We start from the raw sequence: 25,130 nt of genomic DNA, 5'->3' as shown, positions 1-25,130 counted from the left end.
TGTAAGTCGTCTGCCCAGAGGTAAATGGTGACGTTTCCCAAGTTCTGGGCTCTAGGTGCATTTTTTCATACCTTCCTGTTGCCTCAGAATGATCCCACATTATATTTAAAAAAATACATATTTTTTTAAATCTAACAGATGTTCCTACTTTCCTCTTACAACAGCTCATGATTTTTTGAGAACCCATTCTATGTCACTTTGGCACTTTTACATACATGCTATTAAGCCTGACAGCATCCTGTGGGGTGGGAGGCATTTTCCCATTTTACAATTGAGGAACCCAAAATGGCAGAGCAGAGACCCCCTGCCCCACACCACTTTGTCTCTGTCTCTATTTTACTTGTAATTGGAAGTGTCTGGGAGGAAGCTCCAAATCAAGATCTCTTAACGCTTGCCTGGCTGCAGTAAGAATAATATTTATGGGGTGGTTTTTATGTGCCAGATTTTACATACATTACCTTATTTAACTCTCCCAAAGATACTCAAGGGGAGAGAAATTATTAATATCCACACTTTACAGATAAAACAAACAGCATCAGAGAGGACAGGTTACACTTATAAAGCCTTAATAAAAGTTGTATGCCGGTTGAGTCATGAAACTGCCATTTTTCAAGGCCCAAATATCATACACAGCTTCACCAGGTGATCAAAATTAAAATCACCAAAGGAGGCAGATAAAATGCAAATGCCTCCAGATGTGTTACACTAGAGAAAGGCACATCAGCTTTGTAATATTTTGGCCACAAATGCGCAACCTGAATCTAATCATAGGGAAATCTAAGGTAAACTCCAAATGAGGACTGCACTTTAAAAGTGGGAACGGTAGGGGCCCCCGGATGGCTCAGTTCATTTGTTCCTTCAGCCTCCGACTTTGGCTCAGGTCATGATCTCAGGGTTCATGAGTTAGAGCCCCACATCCATTCTCTGCTGTCAGTGCAGAGCCCGCTTCATATCCTCTGCCCCCCCCCCGCCCCTCCCCTATTCACTCTCTCTCAAAAATAAATAAACATTAAAATAAAAAGTGGGAGCGGGGATGGTACAGTATTCTTCCAACATCTTAAAAGATGAAGAAAGGCTGTGGACATGTTCTAGGTTAAAAGAGGCTAAGGAGACCTGGCAACAAAAATACCTGGCCCTAGACCACACCAAGTACTGGAGGCTTTTATCATCTGGGCCAACTTTCAAAAAAATCGAAATATTGATAGCAGAGTAGATAAAGTGTTTATCAATGAGAAATTGATTGGAGTTGATAAGTATACTGTGGTTATGTGAGAAAATATCCCTAAATACACATTAAGGTATTTAGGAATAAAGGGTCATGATGCATTCAACTTAGTTTTAAATGGTTTAGGGGAAAAAAGTAACATATATATATATATATATACGTATACGTATATATATATATATATACGTATATATATATATACGTATATATATATACACACACACACATATATATATATATACCTATATACACGCGCACACGCACATTTGTGTGTGTTTGTAGGGGGGCAAGTAATAAGGAAATGCAGCAAAATGTAAATAATAGGTGAATCTGGAAAGATACGTGGGTATATTTTGTAAGTTCCACAGAAAAAGAAAATAAAGTGGTAAGAATTACTCTACCTGATATTAAGGCCTACAATAAAACTATAATTATCAAAACAGTGCAGTGTTGTCAGAGGGATAGACACATAAATCAATGAAACAGAATAAAGAACCCAGAAATGGACCCATAGACATAAATATGCCGAAAGATAGCTTTTTCTACAAGTGATGCTAGAACAACTGGACATCCATTGGCAAAAAATGAACCTCAAAACTAAACCTCAAACTTCATACAAAAATCAAGTCAAATGAGTTGCAGGCTTAAATGTGATATGTAAAACTATAAAAATTCTGGGAAAACAAAGTAGGATAAAATCTTCTAGTATCTAGAGCTAAGCAAAGAGTTCTTAGACTTGTTGCTAAAAGCGTGATCCATAAGAGGAAAAATCAATAAATTGGGCCTTATCAAAATTAAGTACTTTTGGTCTGTGAATGACTTTGTTAAGAGGAAGAGAAGACAGGCTACAGACTGGGCAAAAATACTTGCAAACTACATATCCAACAAAGGACTCGTATTTATAATAAATAAAGAATTCTCAAAACTCAACATTAAAAAAATCCAATTAGAAAATGCGCAAAAGACATGAACAGATACGTCACTAAAGAGGATACACAGATGGCAAATAAGCACATGAAAAGATACACAGCATCATTAACCATTAAGGAAATACAAATTAAAACCATAACGAGATATCACTACACACCTATTGGAAGGCTCAAAGGAAATATAGTGACAACACCAAATGCTGGCAAGGATGTAAAGGGAGAAACTGGATTAGTCATACGTTGCTAGTAGGAATGTAAAATGGTACAGACACTCTGGAAAAGTTTAGCAGCTTCTTATAAAACTAAACAAACAACTACTGTAAGACCAGCAATTGTACTCCTTGGGTACCCATCTCAGAAATTAAGAAAACTTATGTTCACTCAAAACCCTATACACAAATGTACATACAAGTTCTGTTCGTAATAGCCAAAAACTGGAAACAAGTCAGATGTCCTTAAATGGGTGAATGGTTAAACATGTTGTGGTACCTGCAGACCACAAAATGATACTGAGAAATAAAAAGTAACAAACTACTGATACAGGCAGCAAACTATATAAATCTCCAGAGAATTTTCTTGACTTAAAAAAACCAATCCCAAAAGCTTGCATACTGTGTGATTCCATTTATAGAACATTCTTGAAATGGAGAAATTATAGAAATAGAGAATATATAGTGGATGCAAGGAATGAGGGAGGTAGTTGTGGCTATAAAAGGGCAGCACAGGGAATTCTGTGGTGATGGAACTGTTACTGTAACCTTGACTGTGTCAGTGTCAACATACTGGTTGTGATTTTAGATTAGAGTTTTGCACAATGTTACCATTATATTAAAAACAAGTGATTGTGGGATCTCTGTTTTAGTTTTTACAACTGCACGTGAACCTATAATCATTTTTAAAATAAAATTTTAATTTTTTAAAAAAGTTACATATCTACAATTTAGTATAGTTTGCTCCAATATCGAAAAAAAGGTTGAGCCAGGATTCAACCTAGATTGCCTTCATGGCTACACTCAACTGTATCATGAGCCCTGGCTCACTGTGGGAAGCCAGGGACCATCTGCTAGGTCTCCAGGAGGACTTCGAAAGGTCACAGGAGCACAGCGACTCAGGTCGGTCAAGAAAGGCTAGATTAACATTTCGGTTTGGTATGAGGCCCTTAGTGGTCTAGATAAATGACACTCAAAAAGTACTAATGTGACAGTCCTATATTATTCTTTTTCTAATCCAGAAGAATAGGAAGATACACAATAAGGAAGGGAAAGTGGAAGAGACCGGGAAGAGCATGGAAACCGCAAGTATCTTCTCTATCAGCAACAAGCTGACTTTTCTTCTGCACCAACCTTCACTCCCCATGGCATCCAGACTAAAGTCTAAAGAAACAGGCCCCGGAAGAAGTGATCTAATTAACAGTGCTACTCAGGAATAGTGGCCACATGCCACCAACTCATAGCCTAGACTAGGATCGCCCTTTGCTCTTGAGTCCTCTTACCTGGCCCTGGGGTTAGGACACCTGGAATCTAGTCTTGATTACCCCAATAATCTGTAAAATACTGGTCCCTTCTCTTAGCTTATACTTCTTTAATCACCACTACCACCCTCGCTCCCTTTAGTGGAGGGGACTTAATCAGATAATCTAAAAATTTCCTTCTGGGATCTGCCACCATCCTTCCCTGTATGTCCTGACTCTTACTCACTGGTTTTGGAATTGTGCCAAGTGACAGGAGCCCCAGTGGGCCTGTCTTAGAGACTCATCTTTTCTTCCATTGTGCTGGCCTGTCCAGTGGACCGAAGCAGCAACTTGGGGCCCACTTGCTCACTGCTTGGATTTCACTGACCAGGGCAGGATGAGAAAGACATTCTTTGGCTTGCCCTTTTAGTCCAAACATCATGTGATTTCATGGCACTCCTCCAGCTCAGAGCTGAAACAAGGCCAAAAGCCTCTGGCTCCCACAGTCACAGCTTTCTCCAGGCAGATCCAGTGGGGAGCCTTCTCCCCAGTCCCTGGAGTCCATGGGAAAAGAATGCAGCCTGAAGGAAGATCTAAGTAGAAACACCCAAGTGCCCTCAGGCACGTTAATGAGCACTAGCAACATGGAATTTCTTTCCAAATGTCAAAAATGCAAAACAAGCCCACTTATTTGTACAACTGGATCACTGGGTGTAGGAACAAAAACAAAAAGAAAAGAAACCTTGAATTCCATTCCTGTCATTGTGTTTACAAAGCTAAGCCCAGAAACATGAAAATGACAGTCCTCAAAGTCAATGGAATACAAGATTCTCCTGTGTGTGTGTGTGTGTGTGTGTGTGTGTGTGTGTGTGAGAGAGAGAGAGAGAGAGAGAGAGAGAGAGAGAGAAGGGGGAAAGGGGCTGGTAGAAAGAACCTAGGCTTTCCAGCTAGACAGAGTTGTGTGAATTCTAGCTCTGCCACTTACCAACTTGCCCAGCTTCTCTAAGGCTCAGTTTCCCCATCTGTAAAAGGGAGGCAGTAAATAGCACCTAACTCAGAGGTTTGCAGTGTTTTACTATTACATGTAATGAACCCAACAGGCAAAATATATGGTGGCTTATTATAATACTGTGTCCATTTAGAGAGTCAATGACAAATTTTAACAGAATGGCATCTTCTTTTTCAATGAAGAAGTGTGTGTGTGTGTGTGTGTGTGTGTGTGTGTAAAGAGAGAGGGAGGAGAAGGTCTTGATTTTTGGTGAAAGTCACATCTTTTAACCTTCATGATTTAATTCTATGTCTCTCTTCTCTTATGCCTGAGGGGTCCTGTTGTCAGTCCTCCCTTACAGAAGGCTCCAGAATATAAATGAAACTGTCTAGCCTAACGGCATCTCAGGTATCTTTGGAACCAGTAGAATTAATGGTGTTGTATCTAGTTACCCTAGTGGCAATTCTAACAGGACTATTGTTAGTATAGGAAACAATTAAGGGCAGTCCCCACGTAAACTTATTTTTCAGTCCACAGTTCTCCAAGTTTATGGCATTATGATGTAGTCAAGATTTAAAGAGTAATACCTACATAAAGCTTCCCAACCATGACATTTTCAGCAGTGGGACCTTGTATGAGAGGAGAAACTGCTCATGTAAAATGTTTTCAGGACTTCTAAGAGATTTCAGTTATCTTTTGCTGCATAATAAACCACCCCAAAACTTAATGGCTTAACACAACAACAATCATTTATTTTGCAATTTGGGCAGGGCTCAAAAGGGACAGCTCACTTCTGCTCCACATGACGTCATCTGGGTTTGTTCGGGGCTTGCAGGTCGACGTCTCAGGTGGCTCACCCACGCAGCTAACAAATGGTGCTGGCTGTCAGCTGGGTGCTTAGCCAAGAGCCTCGATTCTTCTCCACATGGTTGCTCGGAACTCCTCACAGGACAATGGCTGGGTTCTAAATGGGAGAAGGCTGAAACTGCTAGGCTTCTCAAGGACTTGGCTGAAAAATCTCCAGATGCCTTGGCTCAAATGTTCCCAAAAAGTACTTCCTGCTTAATATTCTATTAATCAAATCAGTCGCAGGCTCAGCTGTTCTAGAGAGGTGTCATAAGCTCTGCCTCTTAATAGGAGGACTGGTGAGCCCACACAAGGAAGACAGAATTATTTGAGGTCATCTTCAGGGACGAGCTAGCCCAGGCTCTCACCAGCCAAAAAATAACCCCAACCAGCAAGTGAATGCCCAGGATCTCCCAATTAGTGATTAGCTTACTCTCAGGAAATTGGGGTTCTGCAAGAGGCTCATGAAATGGCAAAATGGGCACAGAAAGGGGTAATCATTCAAGGAAAAAACCATAATATCACATATCAAAACCATAAGAAACCTTTTTTAAAGTACCTTCAATGCTCAAACTAAACCTTGTGTTTCTCTCTCCCATTAATATGAAAAGAGGACCATGCTTGGCCTCAAAGACCTGGACTGAGTCTAGTTTATTTGGCAATTTAATGTTCTTGCACAGGGCACCTGGGTGGCTCAGTTGGTTAAGTGTCTGACTCTTGATGTCAGCTCAGGTCATGATCTTGCAGTTTGTGGGATTGAACCCTACATCGGGCTCTGTGCTGACAGCATGGAGCCTGCTTGCGATTCTCTCTCTCTGTCTCTCTCTCTCTCTCTGCCCCTCCCTGCTTGTGCTCTCTCAAAAATAAATTAACTTAAAAAAATTTTATGCTGATTCACTTTTAAATTGATCTAAAAATATAAATGATGTCTATTGAGAGAGATGTATGGCATAGCTATTAAAAGGCCTGACTCTGGTGCCACACTATCCTGCCTCAACAATTTACTGGCAGAGTGATGTTAGAAAGTTGCATTAGGCACATCTCTGTGCCTCATTTTCTCACCGAAATGGAGATAATAGAGCCCACCTCCTAGGTCTGTCTTGAGGACTGAATGAATTATTATATGTAAACACTCAATGGCAATGAATAAGTGTGAACTCTTGTTTTGTTACTACTCCATACTGGGCACAGTGATAAGAATTTTACAAACATGACTTATTTATTTATAGCACTCTATAAGCATCAGCTACTGTATGTCAGATACTATCCTAGGCTCTTCAGATTCATAAGGAATGAATCAGATAATGATTCCTGTTCTGTGGAGCTTACATTCTATTGGAAGATGTGGGAGACAGATAATAAACAGTAGGCAAAATAAGTAAGTAAGCTTTGAAGTTTGGTAGAAGATGTAAGTGTATGGATAAAAGAAAAAATAGAGCAGGGTGGGGGGACCAGGAATGTTGGTTGGGGAAGGAGGAGCAGGGATAGGTTGCAGTTTAAATAGGGTAGTCATGGGGCGCCTGGGTGGCTCAGTCAGTTGACCATCTGACTTTGGCTCAGGTCATGATCTCACAGTTCATGGGTTCAAGCCCTACATCAGGCTCTGTGCTGACAGCTCGGAGTCTGAAACCTTCTTCAGACTCTGTGTGTCCCTCTCTCTCTGCCCCTTCCCTGCTTATGCTGTCTCCCAAAAATACATAAATAAAAAGAAAAAAATAGAAAAAAAATTATAAATAGGGTAGTCATGGTAGACCTGGTTAAGAGAGAAAATTTGAGCAAAGACCTAAAGGGAGAGAAGTCAACTAAGTAGGTACCTGAACGACGATCATTATAGGCAGAAGGAACAGAGAGTGAAGGGGGTTTGGAGGAACCCCCAAATCACCTTCCCTCAGCTCCTGAACTGTGAGATCATGACCTGAGCCAAGATCAAGATCAACATTCAATCGACTGACCACCCAGGTGCCCATGGATGGCATAGTTACAGAATTTCTATTGCAGAAACTTCTATTGGACAGACAAAACAGAAACATGCTTCACGCCCATTAGGCTCATCGCAAGTTCTCTAACCATGGCAGAACCCTGTGTGTATTTTATTCCAAAGCCTATTCTTTTTTTTTTCAAAGCCTATTCTTATTACACTATATTTCATGCCCATTTATGATGATTCTTTTTTATTCAACTCATGTACACTGAACATTTACTGTTGTTAAACTGATGCTGGATATTCAAACAAGCTGAACTATTATTTTGCTAAGAAATTTTAATTATTAGAGCAAAAAGTGTTTGAAATATAGACATACTGGACTGTCCCTTCTTTTGTGGATTTGTGGGTGGGCACCAAAAATTTGGGCAATTTACTTACTTCTCTGAGCCTCATAGCAGTGTTGGGAAGACTACATGAGATGATGTGTGAAAAACAGTAAATAATAAATAGTAACCATTATTGTTCACATGACCATCATCATCATCCCAGCTGGCAGGGAACACAGTGGGGAGGGAACTCAGCCCTATCCATAATGGGATAGTTGTAACCATTACAGGCCTGCCTTATTTAGATTTCTCTTCTTTATAGCATTTAGTCCCATGCCTTAGTTCTTTCTGCCTTGGGCTGCTCATTACAGCTCTTTAATATCTAAGGAATCTGCACTCTTGTCCCCTTTGGACACCCAGCCCCAGGTCCTTCACCTTCACACCCTCCTTTTGCTCTTTCTCTGCCCTTTTCACCATCCTCTGAATATTTTCTTCTTTCATAACATCTTTATAAAAAGTAGAACCTGGAATCTTCCAAAATATTTCATATACTGCCTAAATATGGATATTCAATGTCTACAAAGATACATGGCCATGAGGAGGGAGTCATTAAAATTTTCAAAATTATTTTAAAAATTCATTAAAAATGAATGAAATTCAATGAAATGAATGGATAATGAAGATGTGGTATATATATATATATATATATATATATATATATATATATATACACACAATAGAATATTACTCAGTGATCATAAAGAATGAAATCTTGCCATTTGCAACAATGTGGCTGGAACTACAATGTATTATGCTAAGCAAAATAAGTCAGAGAAAGACGAATATATTATTTCACTCATATGTGGAATTTAAGAAACAAAACAGACAAACATAGGGAAAAGGAGGAAAAATAAGAGAAAAACAAAAAGGGAGATAAATCATAAGAGACTCTTAAATACAGAGAACAAACTGAGGGTTGCTGGAGGGGTTGTGGGTGGGAGGATGGGCTAAATGGGCGATGGCCATTAAGGAAGGCACTTGTTGGGATGAACACTGGGTGTTCTATGTAAGTGATGAATCACTAAATTCTGTTCCTGAAATCATTATAACACTATATGTTAACTAACTTGGATTTAAATTAAAAGCAAAAACACATATGAAGATTTTACTTCTGCAACTAAATTTTGATACGTAAATGTAAGACTAAGTTCATGTGTACCACACACACACATTTTTAACCTAAATGGTATTATAATCTACATATTATTCATATTTTTTATTAATGTTATATCTGGAAGCATGTCCAGTGCCGAGAACAATGATATGATGATCTCCATTAATCTGAACACAATACTACATTTCTATTATAGGAGCTAAGCCCATTTCACTTGTTTTGCAGGGAGTAAGATTTTTTTAACATTAGGATAGTGTAGAGTCTGGTGTACAGTCATCTAAAATCTCAGAATTTTTTTAATAACAATTGCAACTAAGCCAAGTTCCTCTCGTTCTATACTTCTGCAAATGAATTTTTTAAGCTTAAATGTGGAAGTTGGCATTCATTTCCATTAAAGTGCATTTTGTTGTTTTGACCTAGACTCAAGGTCTTTTGAAATCTTGATTCTTTTATCCAGACAGTGCTTCTCTCCTAGTTGTAAATGTAATCAATATGATTTTACTTCCAAGTCACTGAAGCATCCAAGGCCAAGAACAGAGTCCTGTGTACGATGAAAGCAGTGTGACCTCGGTCCACATACATGGATCTGCTTCCCCTTCCACCAATGTCTGCAGGAGGCTTGATCTGGGACTACATGTTCTACTGGATCCTGACCCTTTGCTTTCCCCCTTCCTTCATTTTAGGTTTAGACTTCAACCAACAGACAGTCACACATGGTAAAAGAGAATGTATCAATGGACTTTACTACTCCCTAACAGCTTTGGTGACAAAATTCAACACAGGACAAGTTTGAAACAATAGAGATAAAATAGGGTTTGGGGGTCCACTGAAGAATACTGAAAATTAGATATAGATCAGAAACTCATTTGATGAACCCATGACTTATTAATCATATCCTTGGTCTGAAGGACATGAAAGAGAAGTGATACCTACTCTCTTTATAAAGAATCAGCAAACAAGGAAGAAAAGGAGGAGTCTCTTTTGTACATGTCACTTGCTTCAAACCTCTAGTTTGTGGTTGTGTGGAGTCATTAACAGGATTCCCAAATGTCAGCCTCTCTCCTTGCAGGCATATGGCAGGGTTGAAGCTTCCCACATTTCACAGCCCTCCCCACAGAAAGCCACTGTTAACTATTTAACAGATACCTTTCCAGACCTTTCTTCTACATTTCCACATATGAATAAATACAAGCAAAAAATATCACAAGAGGGGCACCTGGTGACTCAGTCAGTTGAACATCCAACTCTTGATTTTGGCTTAGGTCACGATCTCATGGTTCGTGGGTTCAAGCCCTGCATGGGGCTTTGCGCTGGCAGTACAGAGCCTGCTTGGGATTCTTTCTCTCCTGTCTCTCTCTGCCTTTCCCCTGCTGGCTCTCTCTCTCTCTCTCTCTCTCTCCCTCAAAATAAACAAATAATAACTTTTAAAAATTATCACAAGAAAACATTTAGAAATATTAACCAAATTCCTTCCTTGTCATAACTCTCCAATTCAAACACTTTGGCTTTTTTTGTGTTCATTGCCATGGTGACAGAAGGAAGACAAAAAACAAGTATATGGGTTATAAGGGTCTTCCCCTGGCTTTGCTTTTCAAAGGTTTAGAACCCTTGGAATGAGGATGAATCCCAGTATATGCAAAGCCTTTAGAAAAACATAATAAGTAAAGTAGAAGATTTGAGGACACAGGAATGGCCCACGTGTCACTCTCCCACCTTGGAGGTCATTCCCTGGTAAGTGGGGAATAGGGAGACTGAAAGAAAATGGTAAGACTATAGATTTTGGAGGGTCCTGAAATGAAGGGCTCGGTGACCTGTCTCTGAGGCAGCATCCTGAGCAGCTGCCTGTAGACAGTTTCTCAGGTACTCCAGTGCCCCGACAGACAGCAAATGCAACAAAACAAGTCCTGGGCCTGAAGAATGATATCGTGCCCATGGGCAGGGTGGAGCAGACAACAGAACCTCTGGGGCTGACAGGACAGGTACACTCATGTGAACTGGATGAACAAGCATCAGACAGGGAGATGAATAGCTCACTAGATGACTGCATTGACAGATGGGCTGACTGCTGTCCCTTTGGCTATATCCTTGGAAGTCAGATGCAGACCTGCAGAAAAGGAACAAGACACTTCAGATTCACTGAGAGTGTAGCTACAAAGTCAATGTGGTGGGGATTCAAAACAGAAATTACACTGAAGTACAGACGAATAAGAGAAGTTCTATGTCTTCTACACCTGAGTTATGGACTTACTATCTACCACATGGACATACAGTATTGTTTACATAAATGGCATCATAATCTACATATTGTTCCTATTTTTCATTAATATCTGAAAATTTTTCTGATGCATAGCATTCCATAAAAGTGTAGATTATGATTTATTATTATTACTTAATCATATCCTTACTGTAAGATATGTAGGTCATTTCCAATTTTTGCTCCTTCAATAAAGATTTCAGTGGATATCATTTGTATATAACTTTATGCATATATGTATTCTAGAGGATAGATTCCTTGAAATGATCAAAGGAATGTGAATTTTTAATTTTAATATGTACTGGCAATTTACCCTGCAAAATGATTCTATCAGTTTGTGTGTCATGTGACAGCATATGAGTTTGCTTTTACATCATAACCTCACAATCCTAAATATTATTAATATTTTTAATTTTGAGAGTTTGATAGCTAAAAATGGTTTACATTGTTCTCTTTGTTTTTAAGTCTCTACTTGAGGGCTTTATTTTTTTATATGAAATTTATTGTCAAATTGGTTTCCATACAACACCCAGTGCTCATCCCAACAGGTGCCCTCCTCAATGCCCATCACCCACTTTCCCCTCCCTTCCACCCCGTCAACCCTCAGTTTATTCTCAGTTTTTAAGAGTCTCTTAAGGTTTGACTCCCTCCCTAACTTTTTTTTTCCTTCCCCTCCCCCACAGTCTTCTGTTAAGTTTCTCAGGATCCACATAAGAGTGAAAATATATGGTATCTGTCTTTCTCTGTATGACTTATTTCACTTAGCATAATACCCTCCAGTTCCATCCACGTTGCTACAAAAGGCCATATTTCATTCTTTTTCATTGCCAAGTAGTATTCCATTGTATATATAAACCACAACTTCTGTATCCATTCTGGACAGCAACATGCAGAAGAATGAAACTAGACCACTTTCTTACACCATTCACAAAAATAAACTCAAAATGGATAAGGACCTGAACGTGAGACGGGAAACCATCAAAACCCTAGAGGAGAAAGCAGGAAAAAACCTCTCTGACCTCAGCCGCAGCAATTTCTTACTCGACACATCTCCAAAGGCAAGGGAATTAAAAGCAAAAATGAACTATTGGGACCTCATGAAGATAAAAACCTTCTGCACTGCAAAGGAAACAATCAACAAAAGTAAAAGGCAACTGATGGAATGGGAAAAGATATTTGCAAATGACATGTCAGACAAAGGTCTAGTATCCAAAATCTATAAAGAACCCACCAAACTCCACACCCGAAAAACAAATAATCCAGTGAAGAAACGGGAAGAAAACATGAATAAGCACTTCTCTAAAGAAGACATCCAGATGGCCAACAGGCACATGAAAAGATGCTTTACTTGAGAGGTTTAAATGACTTTCGTGTTTATTTACCATTTATGTTTCTTTTGTGTATTATCTGTTCATATCTTTCACTCACTGTTCTATTGGCTTTCTCTCTTACTGATTTGTAGGAACTCTTTATGGATATCATTATGGATATCAATATAAATACTGTGAGATTTTCCTCCACATTAGTCACTTTTCTTTTAATTCTTTAGAGTATTTTCCTGTAATTGAAATTTAACTCTTTATTGTAGTCAGGGCTCTTGATCTTTTATTTTATAAATGTCTTAATTATGAATGGCTTTACACTTCAGTATTATAAAACTAAATCTTTTATATTTTCTTTTAATACCATTATAGATTTAAATGGTTAAGTCAACTTAAAGCACACTTTTCAAAATTTCCAATGGATGCTGTTTACCAAGTTTTTTCCTCATATCAGGCCCTGTGGCAGGCTGGCCCCCGCCCTGCTTGAGTACTTGCTCAGAATGTGCAGTGTGATAAGGCAAAAGCAGAAGTAGTACAAAGTGGTACAGGAATATTCATAGGAGGACTTTAGAGAAGCCTGCATGGATAAGGTGATGTGAGCTGGACCATGAAAGATAAAGAAAGGTTTGACAAACAGAGAAGAGAAGAAACCTTTCAGGAAAATGGAATAGCATATACAAAGACACAGAAGCCCCACAGAGCAAGGCATGTTTGAAGAATGATGTGGCCACATCTTACTTTGAAATAACTTAGGTATCAGGCTCATGGGAATGTGGCAAAAGATGCAGTGGGAAAGTTAGACCAGATTACAAAGGGTCTCAAAAACTGTGCACGACTTTACGAAGTTCTGAGTCATCATTAAGCCTGGGATTCAATTAATAAGCACAGATAATCTGAGAGTGGGGAAATGGATGAGGATATAAAGGAAAGAGGATTGGCCAAGAGTTGGTAAGTGTTGAAGATGGATGGTGGTTACATGGAATGCATTGAACTGTTCTCTGTCTCTACCAATACCAATGTTTGGAAATTTTCATATTACAAATTTGAAACAAAAAAATTATCATCTTATACAAGGTCATTCTTTGGTGCAAAATAATACTGGAAGGGTTTTGTTGTTATTGTTAACAGCACTGTTGAGTTGTTTTGTTTTTTTTTTAAGGCTATAGGGGCATCTGGCTGGCTCAGTCGGTCAAGCGTCCGACTGCAGATCAGGTCATGATCTTGCAGTCCATGAGTTCCAGCCCTGCATGGGGCTCTGTGCTAACAGCTCAGAGCCTGGAGCCTGCTTCAGATTTTGTGTCTCCCTCTCTCTCTGCCCCTCTCACACTCTGTCTCTCTCTCTCAAAAATAAACATTAAAAAAATTTTTTTAAGGCTATAGGTTAGTAAACTGTGATCGCATTTATGATAAGTAGGGAGATACAGGAAATTGGGTATGAAGATATTAGCAGAGTTCACCCTCTAGGTGAAAGAATTAAGGGCATAATTTTATATTTTTCTGTACTGTGTGAATGTTATATAGCAATTTGTATTGTTCATGAATTGGAAGAACAGATTTTCACTTGGCAAAAGTGTTAAAAATCCAATCATAGAATAGATATGTCCACATGTGAAGGTACTAAAAACAGTATTTAGGAAAATAATATGTTAATATATGGAAATTCTTTCCCTATAATGTCAGTAAGAAAAAAGGATATAAATTCATAATAATTATTATTATAACTATATGTGAGGAAAATGTATACACAGATGAAAAGAAATTGGAATACCAAACTGTCAACAATGGCTATACTTGGGCAATGGGACTATTATTAATTTATACCCCACCCCATTTTTCTTTACTAAACACATATCATTTCTGTAATTTTTAAAATGTAAGGACAAAGACAAAAATGAAACTTCACATCACTCTTTGAACTGTCTTTTTGACTCCAGAAAAAAAATACAACAAAGGAATAAATGGTAGAGCATAAAAAAGAACATTTCAGGATAATTTTAAAATATGAAATTTTCTTCCTTTTTCTAGTTTTGGCCAACTGGCACATCCCATCTTCTTAGGACTTTGAGAAGAACAGACTTCTAACAGACAAAAGTAATCAGCCAAACTAGAGTTCTAATATATCTAAAAATTAGATAATGTTAATATATTGCAGTATAATCCTGAATAATACTCTCATTTTTCTCAGATATAACACTTAAATATAATAATTGAACTTTTTAAAGCTTTCCTTAAATGAAGATGTTCAATAATAGAAAACACACCTTCTTTTCAAGTATTCATGAAAAGAAAATGTTCATATAATTCATATAAAGAAAAAATGTTACATTTCAGAATTTGTGATACATCAGTATAATAATTGCACAAAAATTTATAGCCTTAAATTCATGTAAAAATGATACAATTAATATAAATGAATTAAATTCTCAACTCAAAAGGCTAGAAAAAGCCAAGCTGACCCAAAAGAAAGTACAAAGAAAGAAATAAGATAAAAACAGAAATCAATGGAATATAATATAGTCATGTAATTATAACTCCTTAGGAAAAAAATCAATGGAAGAGACATACACAACTTTTGAAGCAGAGGAAATTTAAAATTTAAAAGTTAAAATTCCTATTTAATGGAGAAACACAAGAGGCATTCCTTCTAAGGTCAGGAACAAGGTAAGGATGTCATTGTCTCCACTACTATTTAACTGCATTGAAAATATTTGCCAATTCAATCAGGCAAGAGAAGACAATTAGAATTAAGAAGTGGAGGGGTTCCTGGGTGGCTCAGTTGGTTAAGCGTCTGACTTTGGCTCAGGTCATGATCTCACAGTTCCTCAGTTCGAGCTCTGCATCTGACTCTCTGCTGTCAGTGCAGAGCCTACTTCTGATCCTCTGTCTCCCGCTCTCTCTGCCCCTCTCCTACTCTGTTTCTCTCTCTCTCAAAAATAACAAACATTAAAAAAAGAAGTAGAAAATGAGTAAAACTATACAGATATCATATGCATAAGGCCAAGAGAATCAATGTTTGTGGGCTCAAGCCCCACATTGGGATCTCTGCTGTCAGCATGGAGCCCACTTTGGATCCTCTGTCACCACTCTCTCCTTGCTCCTCCCCACGCAAGCTCTCTCTCAAAAATAAATATTTTTTAAAAATGCTTAAGAAAAAAGAAAATACTGTATGAATGAACTTGTAACTTAAATAAATATATATATTTCTTAACTCTGCCGAATGTCACCACAATAACCATGAGCATACCTGGTGCCAAGATCTTAGTGGTTTTGCAAAAGAGTGAAACGGGACAACTTTCTAACACCATACACAAAAACAAACTCAAAATGGATTAAAGACTTAAAACTCCTAGAGGAAAACACAGGCAGTAATTTCTTTTCATCGGACATAGAAACATTTTTCTAGATAGGTCTCCTGAGGCAAGGGAAACAAAAGCAAAATCAAATTATTTGGGACTACAGCAAAATAAAAATCTTCTGAACAGTAAAGTAAACCATCAACAAAACAAAAAGGCAACCTATTGAATGGGAGAAGATATTTTCAAATGATATATCTAATAAGGGGTTAATATCCAAAATATATAAAAAATTTATACAACTTAATACCAGAAGAACCCCAAAACTCCAATTAAAAAATAGGCAGAGGTCCTGAATAAACATTTTCCCCAAGGAAACATAGAAGTGGCCAATAGACACATGAAAAGGTGCTCAACATAACTTATCATTAGGGAAATGCAAATCAAAACCATAATGAGGTATTACCTCACACATGTCAGAATGGCTAAAATCAAAAACATAAGAAATAACAAGTGTTGGAGAGGATGTGGAGAAAAGGAGCTCTCATGCACTATAAGTAAGCAAATTGGTGTAACCACTATGGAAACAGTTTGGAGGTTCCTCAAAAAAAAAAAAAAAAAAAAAAGGAATTGCCATATAATACAGTAATTCCACTACTGGATATTTACGTAAAGAAAACAAACATTAATTTGAAAAGATATATGCACCCCTATGTTTATTGCAGCATTATTTACAATAGCAAGATATGGAAGCAACCCAAGTGCCCATGATAGGTGAATGATAAAGAAGAGTGGCGCACACACACACACACACACACACACACACACACACAGGAATATTACTCAGCCATAAAAAAGAACGAGATCTTCCCATTTAACAAAGTGGATGGAACTAGAGGGTATAATGCTAATGAAATAAGTCAGATGGAGAAAGATACCATATGATTTCATTCATATGTGGAACTTAAGAACCAAAACAAATGAACAAAGAGAAAAAAAAACAAGAACAAAAAAACCAGACTCTTAAATACAGAGAAAGACTGGTGGTTGCCAGGCAAAAGGTGGCTGGTGGCATGGGTGAGATAGATAAAGGGAATTAAGAGTACACTTAATTATGATGAGCACTGAGTAATGTATACAACCATTGAATCATTATATTGTACACCTAAACTAATATAACATTTTATGTTAATTACACTGCAATATAAAAATAACAAAAAGTAAAAAACAGAAAAAGTATATATACAGTAAAACCTTGATTTGCAAGGATAGTTCGTTCTGGAAACATGCTGGTTAATGCAAAGCACTTGCATATCAAAGTGAATTTCCCCATAAGAAATAATGGAAACTCAGATGATTTGTTCTACAACCCAAAAATATTCATATAAAAATGATTACAGGGGCACCTGGGTGTCTTAGTCAGTTGAGCTTAGTCAGACTTCAGCTCAGATCCTGATCTCACAGTTCGTGAGTTCGAGCCCCACATTGGGCTCTGTGCTGACAGCTCAGAGCCTGGAGCCTGCTTTGGATTCTGTGTCTCCCTCTCTCTCTGCCCCTCCCCCACTCATGTTCTGTCTCCAAAATAAACATCAAAAACATTTTTTAAATGATTATAATACTGTAATGTAATACAAAATAATAAAGAAAATACAAAATATATGAAAAATAAACAAATCAACCTGCACTTACCTTTGAAAACCTTTGTGACTGGTTTGAGAGAGATGAGAGAGGAGGATTATTGTGTAGGACGACTTTCACTATCACTAACGGAATCACTGCTATCTATTGGCTCAATGGAATCTTTTTCTGCAAGGGGGCCATTATATATGCTCATACGGATGTTGACTACAGTACATTAATAAACTCTTGTCATATATTGTATTTAATGTAACTGGCAATAAGGCAGCAGACCTGACCTAGAATGAAGCAAAGCATTCCTAAGCTTACTCTTGTATGGAAAAGCAAAGGACTGTCCATAGATGCTTTGAAGTGACAAAAAATACACTAGTGCCAGTTGTGGGCACCTTATAATATTCTGAAAAATCACTGATTTATGCCAAACACGGAGACCAAGCATCTGAGCATCACCCACAATCCTGCCATTGGCTCAGTTGTGATCATGTGATATTCAGTGTCATGTATTACTTGTATTGCAAGACATCACTCATTTATCAAGTTAAAGTTTATTAGAAATGTTTGTTTGTCGTGTGGAAAATTTGCAGAACCAGTTACTTACAATCCAGGGTTTTACTGTATTCTTAATTCTGTCTAATGTCACTACAATAACAACGAACACAGCTGGTACCAAGATCTTAGTGGTTTCTAAATATCATACCCCACTAAAAGAAACTAGAGCTCTGAGGAGAAATGGCTAATAACAGGTCTTAGAAGGGAAATGCAAGATATCTCTGAGATCTTATGCCAAAAATCAAGTAAGTGTTCAAACATGGATGGAGCTATATCAAAAAGAAATAACATCTTGAAAAGGATCCTACTTGCCAAGTTTGGGACAATTTGAACATGAAAGATAATAATTATTAGAGCTAAAAAAGAATTTCAGCAGTGTGTCAGGATACAAAATCAATATACAAAAATCAATTATATATCTATACACTAACAATGAACAATCTGAAAATATTAAGAAAACAATTTCATTTACAGTTGCATCAAAAGAACAAAATACTTAGGAATAAAAAAATTTTAAAGTATGTAAGACTTATACAGTAAAAATCATAAAATATCACTGAAGGAAATTGAAGAATTAATAGAAAGACATCGCATGTTCATGGATTGGAAGACTATATTGTTAAAATGGCAATATTCCCCAAATGTATCTACAGACTAAACACAATCCCTATCAAAATCTCACCTGTCTTTTTTGCAGAAATTGGCAAGGACAAGCTGATTGTAAAATACATATGGAAATGCAAAGAACCCAGAAGAGCCAAACATTCTTGAAAGAGAACAAAGTTGGAGAACTCATGTTTTCTATTTCAAAATGTACAACAAAGCTACAGTAATCAAGACTGTGTGTATTGGCATAAGGACAGACACATAGATCAATGGGATAGAATTAAGAGTCCAGAAATAAAATCATATATCTATGGTCAGTGGATTTTCAACCAAGTTATGAAGACAACCCCATGGAGAAAAAATAGTAATTCCAGCAAGTGGTGTTTGGATATCTGCACATCATGAAAAAAATTGTTAGACCTCCTGCCTCAAACCATATGCAAAATTAATTCAAATTAGATCAAAGGCCTAAATGTAAAAACTATGAAATTCTTATAAGACAGCATAGATGTAAAATCTTTGTGACTATGGATTGTGTCTTAAATATGACACCAAAAACACAAAAAAAGAAAAAGTATGTAAATTGGACTTCATCAAAATTAAAAGCTTTGGTGTTTCAAAGTACACTATCACAAAAGTGATAAATAACCCATACATATATGGGAGAAAATATTGCAAATGTTACATCTGAAAAGTCTAGTATGCAGTATATATAAAGAACTCTTAAAACACAACAATAAGAGACAACACAGTTTTTAAATGGACAAATACTTTTTTAGTGTTTATTTATTTTAAGAGAGAGAGAGAGCATGCGAGAACCAGTAGGGGAGGGTGGGGGGTGGGGTGGAGAGAGAGAAAGAGAGAGAGAGAGAGAGAGAGAGAGAGAGAGAGAGAGAGAGAGAGAGAGAATCCCAAGCAGGCTCCACACCGTCAGTGCAGAGCCCAATCCAATGCAGGGCTTGATCCCATGACCATGAGATCATGACCTGAGCTGAAATCAAGAAGCAGTCCCTTAACCAACTGAGCCACCCAGGCACCCCTGGGCTAAATATTTAAATAGATATTTCTCCAAAAGAGATATACAAATGGCCAATAACAAAATATGAAAAGATGCTAGACATCACTAGGAAAATATAAATCAAAACCACAATGGGATAACACTTCACATCCACAAGGATGGCTATAATCAAAAAGACTCAATAACAAGTGTTGAGGGGCACCTGGGTGGCTCAGTCAGTTAAGTGTTCAACTCTTGATTTCAGCTTAGATCATGACCTCGTAGTCGTGGGATCAAGCCCCACATCGGGCTCTGTGCTGAGAGTGGAGTGTGCTTAAGATTCTCTCTCCTTCTCCCACTGCCTCTCCCCAGCTCATGTGCACTTGCTCTCTCTCTCTCTCTCTCTCTCTCTCTCTCTCAAAAAGCAAGTGAGAAGAATGTGCAAAAAAATGAAACATTCATTGCTGGTGGGAATGTAAAAATGTAAAATAGTGCAACCACTTTAGAAAATAATTTGGCTGTTCCTCAAAAAGCTAAACATAGGTTTACCATGTGACCCCAGTAAGTTTACTCTTAAATAGATACTCAAGAGCATTAAGAACATATGTGTACACAAAAACTTGTACACAAATGTCTATAGCATCATTCATGATAGCCAAAATGTGGGAAAACCCAAAGTGTCACCAGTTGATGAATTTAAAAAATGTGGTATATCCACACAAGAGAGTATTATTCAGCCATAAAAAGGGATGAATTATTGATCCATGCTACAACATGGATGAACCTTGAAAACATTACACTAAGTGAAAAAGCCAATCACAAAAGGCCACTAATATGACTCCATTTATATGAAATTGTCCAGAATTGGCAAATCCATGGATAGAAGTATATTAGGGGTTGCCAGAGGCTGGGGAGAGGAATTAAGAGAGCAATAAATAGGCAATACTTCTTTAAACTTAAGACATTTTCCCCAACTTAATATTTAGAAAAGTATCTATCTACAGAAAAGTTAAAAGAATACTATCCTTGGTACCCTTTACTCAGAGTCAGCAACTATAAACATTTTTTTTGCCACATTTGTTTGATAACTGAAAGTCAGCTTGGCTGTACATAAAATCCTTAGTACACTTTCTTTCCTTGACAATGTTGCCCCATTGTGGTTTTAATTTGTGTTTGAATCACTTAGTCTCTTTGCCTGGGAGCCCAGATATGTTTTCCTAGGTATGGTAGAATATGTCTTAAAATTGACTCTTCTAAGTTCCCACAGTTCCACAGTGTACAATTTTAAAATGTAGATTCGGGATTTCTTTCATTTATTTATCTTTTGATATGTTTTTATTAGACTATAGCTTTAAACATTGGTTTTGACTTATTGCTGTTTTTCTTTCTTAGAAAATTCAATTATAGGTGTGTTAGATCTTCTTTGTCTTCTATAGCTATTATTTTTTTTCTGAGTTTTTACTTTTTCTTAGCTTAATTCTCTTGGAAAATTTCATTTCATGTTCCAATGTATGCTTTATTGAATCTTTTCTTCTTCGTGCAGCTTGCAGTTTGGTCCTAATTTGGAAGACCATTGTCTTTTTCTTCACTCCCTTTTCTGTAGTCAGGCAATTCTTGTTTCACAAATTTTTTGTTCTGTGCCCACTTTTCTTCTGCATTTGTGAATTTCTGATTTGTGGTGTTTTTTTTCAAATGTTATTGATTGTCTAACTGTATTTGACTCATATTGGAGAGCTGTGATACAGTTTCTTCTTGCCTCAGGGTTGGGGCTTGAGTATTTGCATCAGCTGAAGAATTTTGATTCTAATTAATTTCCTTTTCAAAGTAACTTTGTGTGGATGTTGGCTGCCTTTTCCTCTTCATTTTTAAGACTTCTGGATTTTTCTGAATCAGGTGTATTTACAGATGGAGTTGAAGGATCTGAGTGACTTACTAGTTTCTTAGTTCAAGAGTGCCCTCTTCAGTTGGTACAGTGAAACGCAATTTCTTTAATGAAAAACATCTCTTATTTGGGGTGTGCAGGGGTGTTAGGGAGAGTTTAGTATGTCAGATTTCATGAAGCTCTTATTTCTGTAGAACCCTGAATTTCCACCAACTTCTTTATTCTTCCCTCTTAATCACCAGATCTCTTAAGAGATAGCTACTCCTTTCAAGTTCCTTTGTTGTCTCCCAGAAGCTGTGCCCTCTCAATACTTTCCCCAAATAATTCCTACCTCTCCACTTCCACACAGGTCCATAGCTGGTGCTGATTTCAGATATGTATTTTCCTACTCAAATGAAAAGGGGGTTTGCAGTCTTCTATTTCCTGCTATGTGCAGTAGATATAATTGTGTTGTGTGGTGAGTTAACTGCGATTTTATTTGCCGTCCTTGGTCTATGTGGTTTTTGGAAGATGTGCAGAAAGATTAAGGTTTAGACATCTGCCATCTATGTTCAAAGAGTCCTAGCTAACTAACCTCAGTTGATAAATGCCAACATTTGTAAATTTTTAGGTGAGGCTTTCATGTGAGCATTAGACAATTAGGCTGGGTTTTTTGTTTTGTTTGTTTTGTTTCAAATGGAAGAAATGCAACGGAGGGTCTTATACAGATAAAATACAGAAGATGGTTCATTCAAGTCTCTTTAGCCTGCACCCCTTCTCTCTGACCCTGTCACACTGATACATTGTTTCCATATTGCAGTGGGTGTATATGATATGTCCAGGGCAGTTGTTATGTCTGGTGGCCAACATGTCCGTAGTAGTCCGATATGGTCAGTGCACCCAGGATGGTTGATGCATATGACATAGTGGATCTAGAGTGGTCAGTGTATGTGGGCCATTACTGTGACAAGAGTGGCTGATCTGTTCCGACTGATCTAGATATGTAGCATTCATTTTGGTATCACTGATTTTTCCTTGTCAGGAAACCTTATTCTTTTCTCCAGGTACATGACTCTAAATGGGGGAATGCAAAGTGTCAGCTCCTGATGTAATATGATATCTAATCTTCCATGGGAGGGAAGAGACTTATTAAAGGGACTGGCCACAGGATTCTGGCTAGGAGAAAAGCTGGCCACTAGAGAGACTCAACACTGCTCAAGTCTAGTTACCTCCAAGTGGAGGTGTACCCTGACTCCTGGAATTCCTGCCCAAGGCCACAGGTCCCTTGATTGCACAGCGCTTAACTGTGGTCCCTTTGGGCAACAACAGTCAGAATGAGTAAGAACAACTGAGTAATCATAAGTGAGCACTTGGAGTGAAGACTTCATTCTACCACTTACTGGGTGAGTGATCTTGAATAACTTAATTTCTCTGAACCTCAGGTTCATTACTTCTAGCTGTACATAAGGCTTGGCTTATTGCCTGGCACCACAGAGCAAACCCTCAACAAATTTTAGCTACCTCCTATTACATATGCAAATATACAGATATAATTGTTTTACACACATGCGTTATATATACATATATATATATATACATACATACACATATTTAAAATACACATACACAGTTTAAGGAGGTTTCCTTAAGTATGGGTATGGTTTTCATTTAATTATTGGATGCTTACATATTCACTGGCTGAAAAGGATTAAGGGGAAAAATCACACTCAGTTTAACTCTAGGGTAAAAAACTCAAGTGATTTATTTGAATAGGTGGTATCCTCTGACAAACCACAATTCTATACAACTACACAACTTTTTTTTTGTTCCTCAAGTTAGACAATCCTCACCTTCATACTTGTTTGCCTTCACATATCCTACCTTCTTACTTCATAGACATCTATCGAGCCACTATGACCCTCATTCCTAACCTCCAGTGTGTCTCTGTCTAAACCATTAGTCCCAAATTGGCTTAATATAGTTTAGCCTGTGCAATGTATTTGTTGTTGTCGTTGTTTTAATTAAATTGAATGACCAGGTAGCGTTGCCAGCATCCCCAGGAACAACTGGCTGGAGCTGAGCAGTGACTCTCCCTTGAGAAAAAGCAGTGCACTGCTGTCTCCACAGCTTCTGTCACTTCCTACGGCCTTATACTCACCCCCCGTTTCATTGTTGTTTCCAATCTCTCCCTGGAGACATTTTTTTTTAAGTTTATTTATTTAGAGAGAATGCATGTGCACATACGTATATGAGTGGAAGAAGGGCAGAGATAATCTCAAGGTGGCTCTGCACTGCCAGCGTGGAGCCTGGCACAGGGCTCGAACATGTGAACCATGAGATCATGACCTGAGCGAAATGCTTAAGAGCTGAGCCAATCAGGCACCCCTCCCCTGGAGACATTTAACCCTTCTTTACTCCTGTTATTTTTTTTTTTTTAACGTTTATTTTTGAGAGAGAGAGAGACAGAGCATGAATGGGGGAGGGTTAGAGAGAGAGGGAGACACAGAATCCGAAACAGGCTCCAGGCTCTGAGCTGTCAGCACAGAGCCCGATGCGGGGCTCGAACTCACGGACCGCGAGATCATGACCTGAGCCGAAGTCGGACGCTCCCCCGACTGAGCCACCCAGGCACCCCATACTCGTTATAATCCAACCATCCCTTTCTGTTAAACTCAGTCACACCTTACTTCACATCTGTAGTACAATTTTATCATGTAAATCTGATGAGTCACTTTCTGGCATACACTCTGTACTGTCTACTACAAACAAAGTTAAGACCAGGTCAGTACAACTTCCCCATACAACTCAATCTTACCTTTATCTCCCCAGTCCTGCTCCATACCTGTCTGACCTCCACCTGGCCTATGTGCTCATACTTCTGCCCACATACCATTCCCTCTGCTTGGGTTCCCTCTTTCCTCCATCACTCAGCTCAAATATTAGCTCTTCCTTGGTCTAGTTGGCTGGCTGAAAAAGTTACTACATCTGTATATTCCCAATTATAATCCAGTGAATAATCCCAACAGTTATGTATAATTATCTAAATATATTTCCATCTCCTCCAGGAGACTAAGGAAGTCAAGGGCAAAAACTGGGTCTTACTCATCTTTGCATCCCCAGAGCCTAATAGTGCTTGATAAGAGAATCAAAGTTATAACTAGATGACATGATATACTAGTCTTGGGCCCATTTTCTATCAGTCAGCTTGAACTAAATTATGCTGTTGTACCAAATCCACCCAAATCCCAGGGGATGAGAAAAACAAAGGCTTATTTCTCATGCACAGTACTAATCCATCATGGACTAATCTTGCTCCACATCCATTTTAGGATCCCAGTTGAAAGAAGAGCCCTAGGAGACTGACAGCCTCATTGGAGAAGGAAAGAGATTGGTGACCATGCTCTGGCTCCTGAGGCTTCCGCTCAGAAGTGGCACACTTCATTTTTGCTCGTATTTCATTGGCTAAAGCAAGTCAGTATGCCCAAACATAAAGCCAATGGGGCAGAAAAGTAAAATTCTCCTGAAGAGTGAATGGCTTTAACTTTGATACAATCTACCACATAGCCACCATATCCGGTTCACCTTCTAGGGGCATGGAGGCCTGTGGGACATTTCCTCAGGCTTCTAGGTCAGTGAGCTTTGGAACCCAGCTAAGGGGAAGCCCCTGCAGGAGACAGGAGAATGTGAGGTTGGGAGAAGCCAGGGCATCCCCCATCTCCCCCCACCCCCCTGTTGCAGGAAGGCTTCT

At 38.2% G+C, this 25,130-nt stretch overlaps 1 protein-coding gene across 1 annotated transcript in view; it reads right to left on the bottom strand.

The window, feature by feature from the left end:
• Nucleotides 1-10,686: 10,686 nt before the first annotated feature.
• Nucleotides 10,687-25,130, bottom strand: part of AK4 (adenylate kinase 4) — an 88,839-nt gene continuing 74,395 nt past the window's right edge. Inside the window, exon 8 of the transcript XR_006221551.1 lies at nt 10,687-10,966. The gene's annotated coding sequence lies outside the window, so the exon portion shown is untranslated. The remainder of the gene's footprint in view (nt 10,967-25,130) is intronic.

The sequence above is a fragment of the Panthera tigris genome, chromosome C1, assembly GCF_018350195.1.
Source record: "Panthera tigris isolate Pti1 chromosome C1, P.tigris_Pti1_mat1.1, whole genome shotgun sequence".
Lineage (NCBI taxonomy): Eukaryota > Metazoa > Chordata > Mammalia > Carnivora > Felidae > Panthera > Panthera tigris.
The sequence above is the reverse complement of the archived record's forward strand: the minus strand, read 5'-3'. Positions and strand labels throughout refer to the sequence as shown.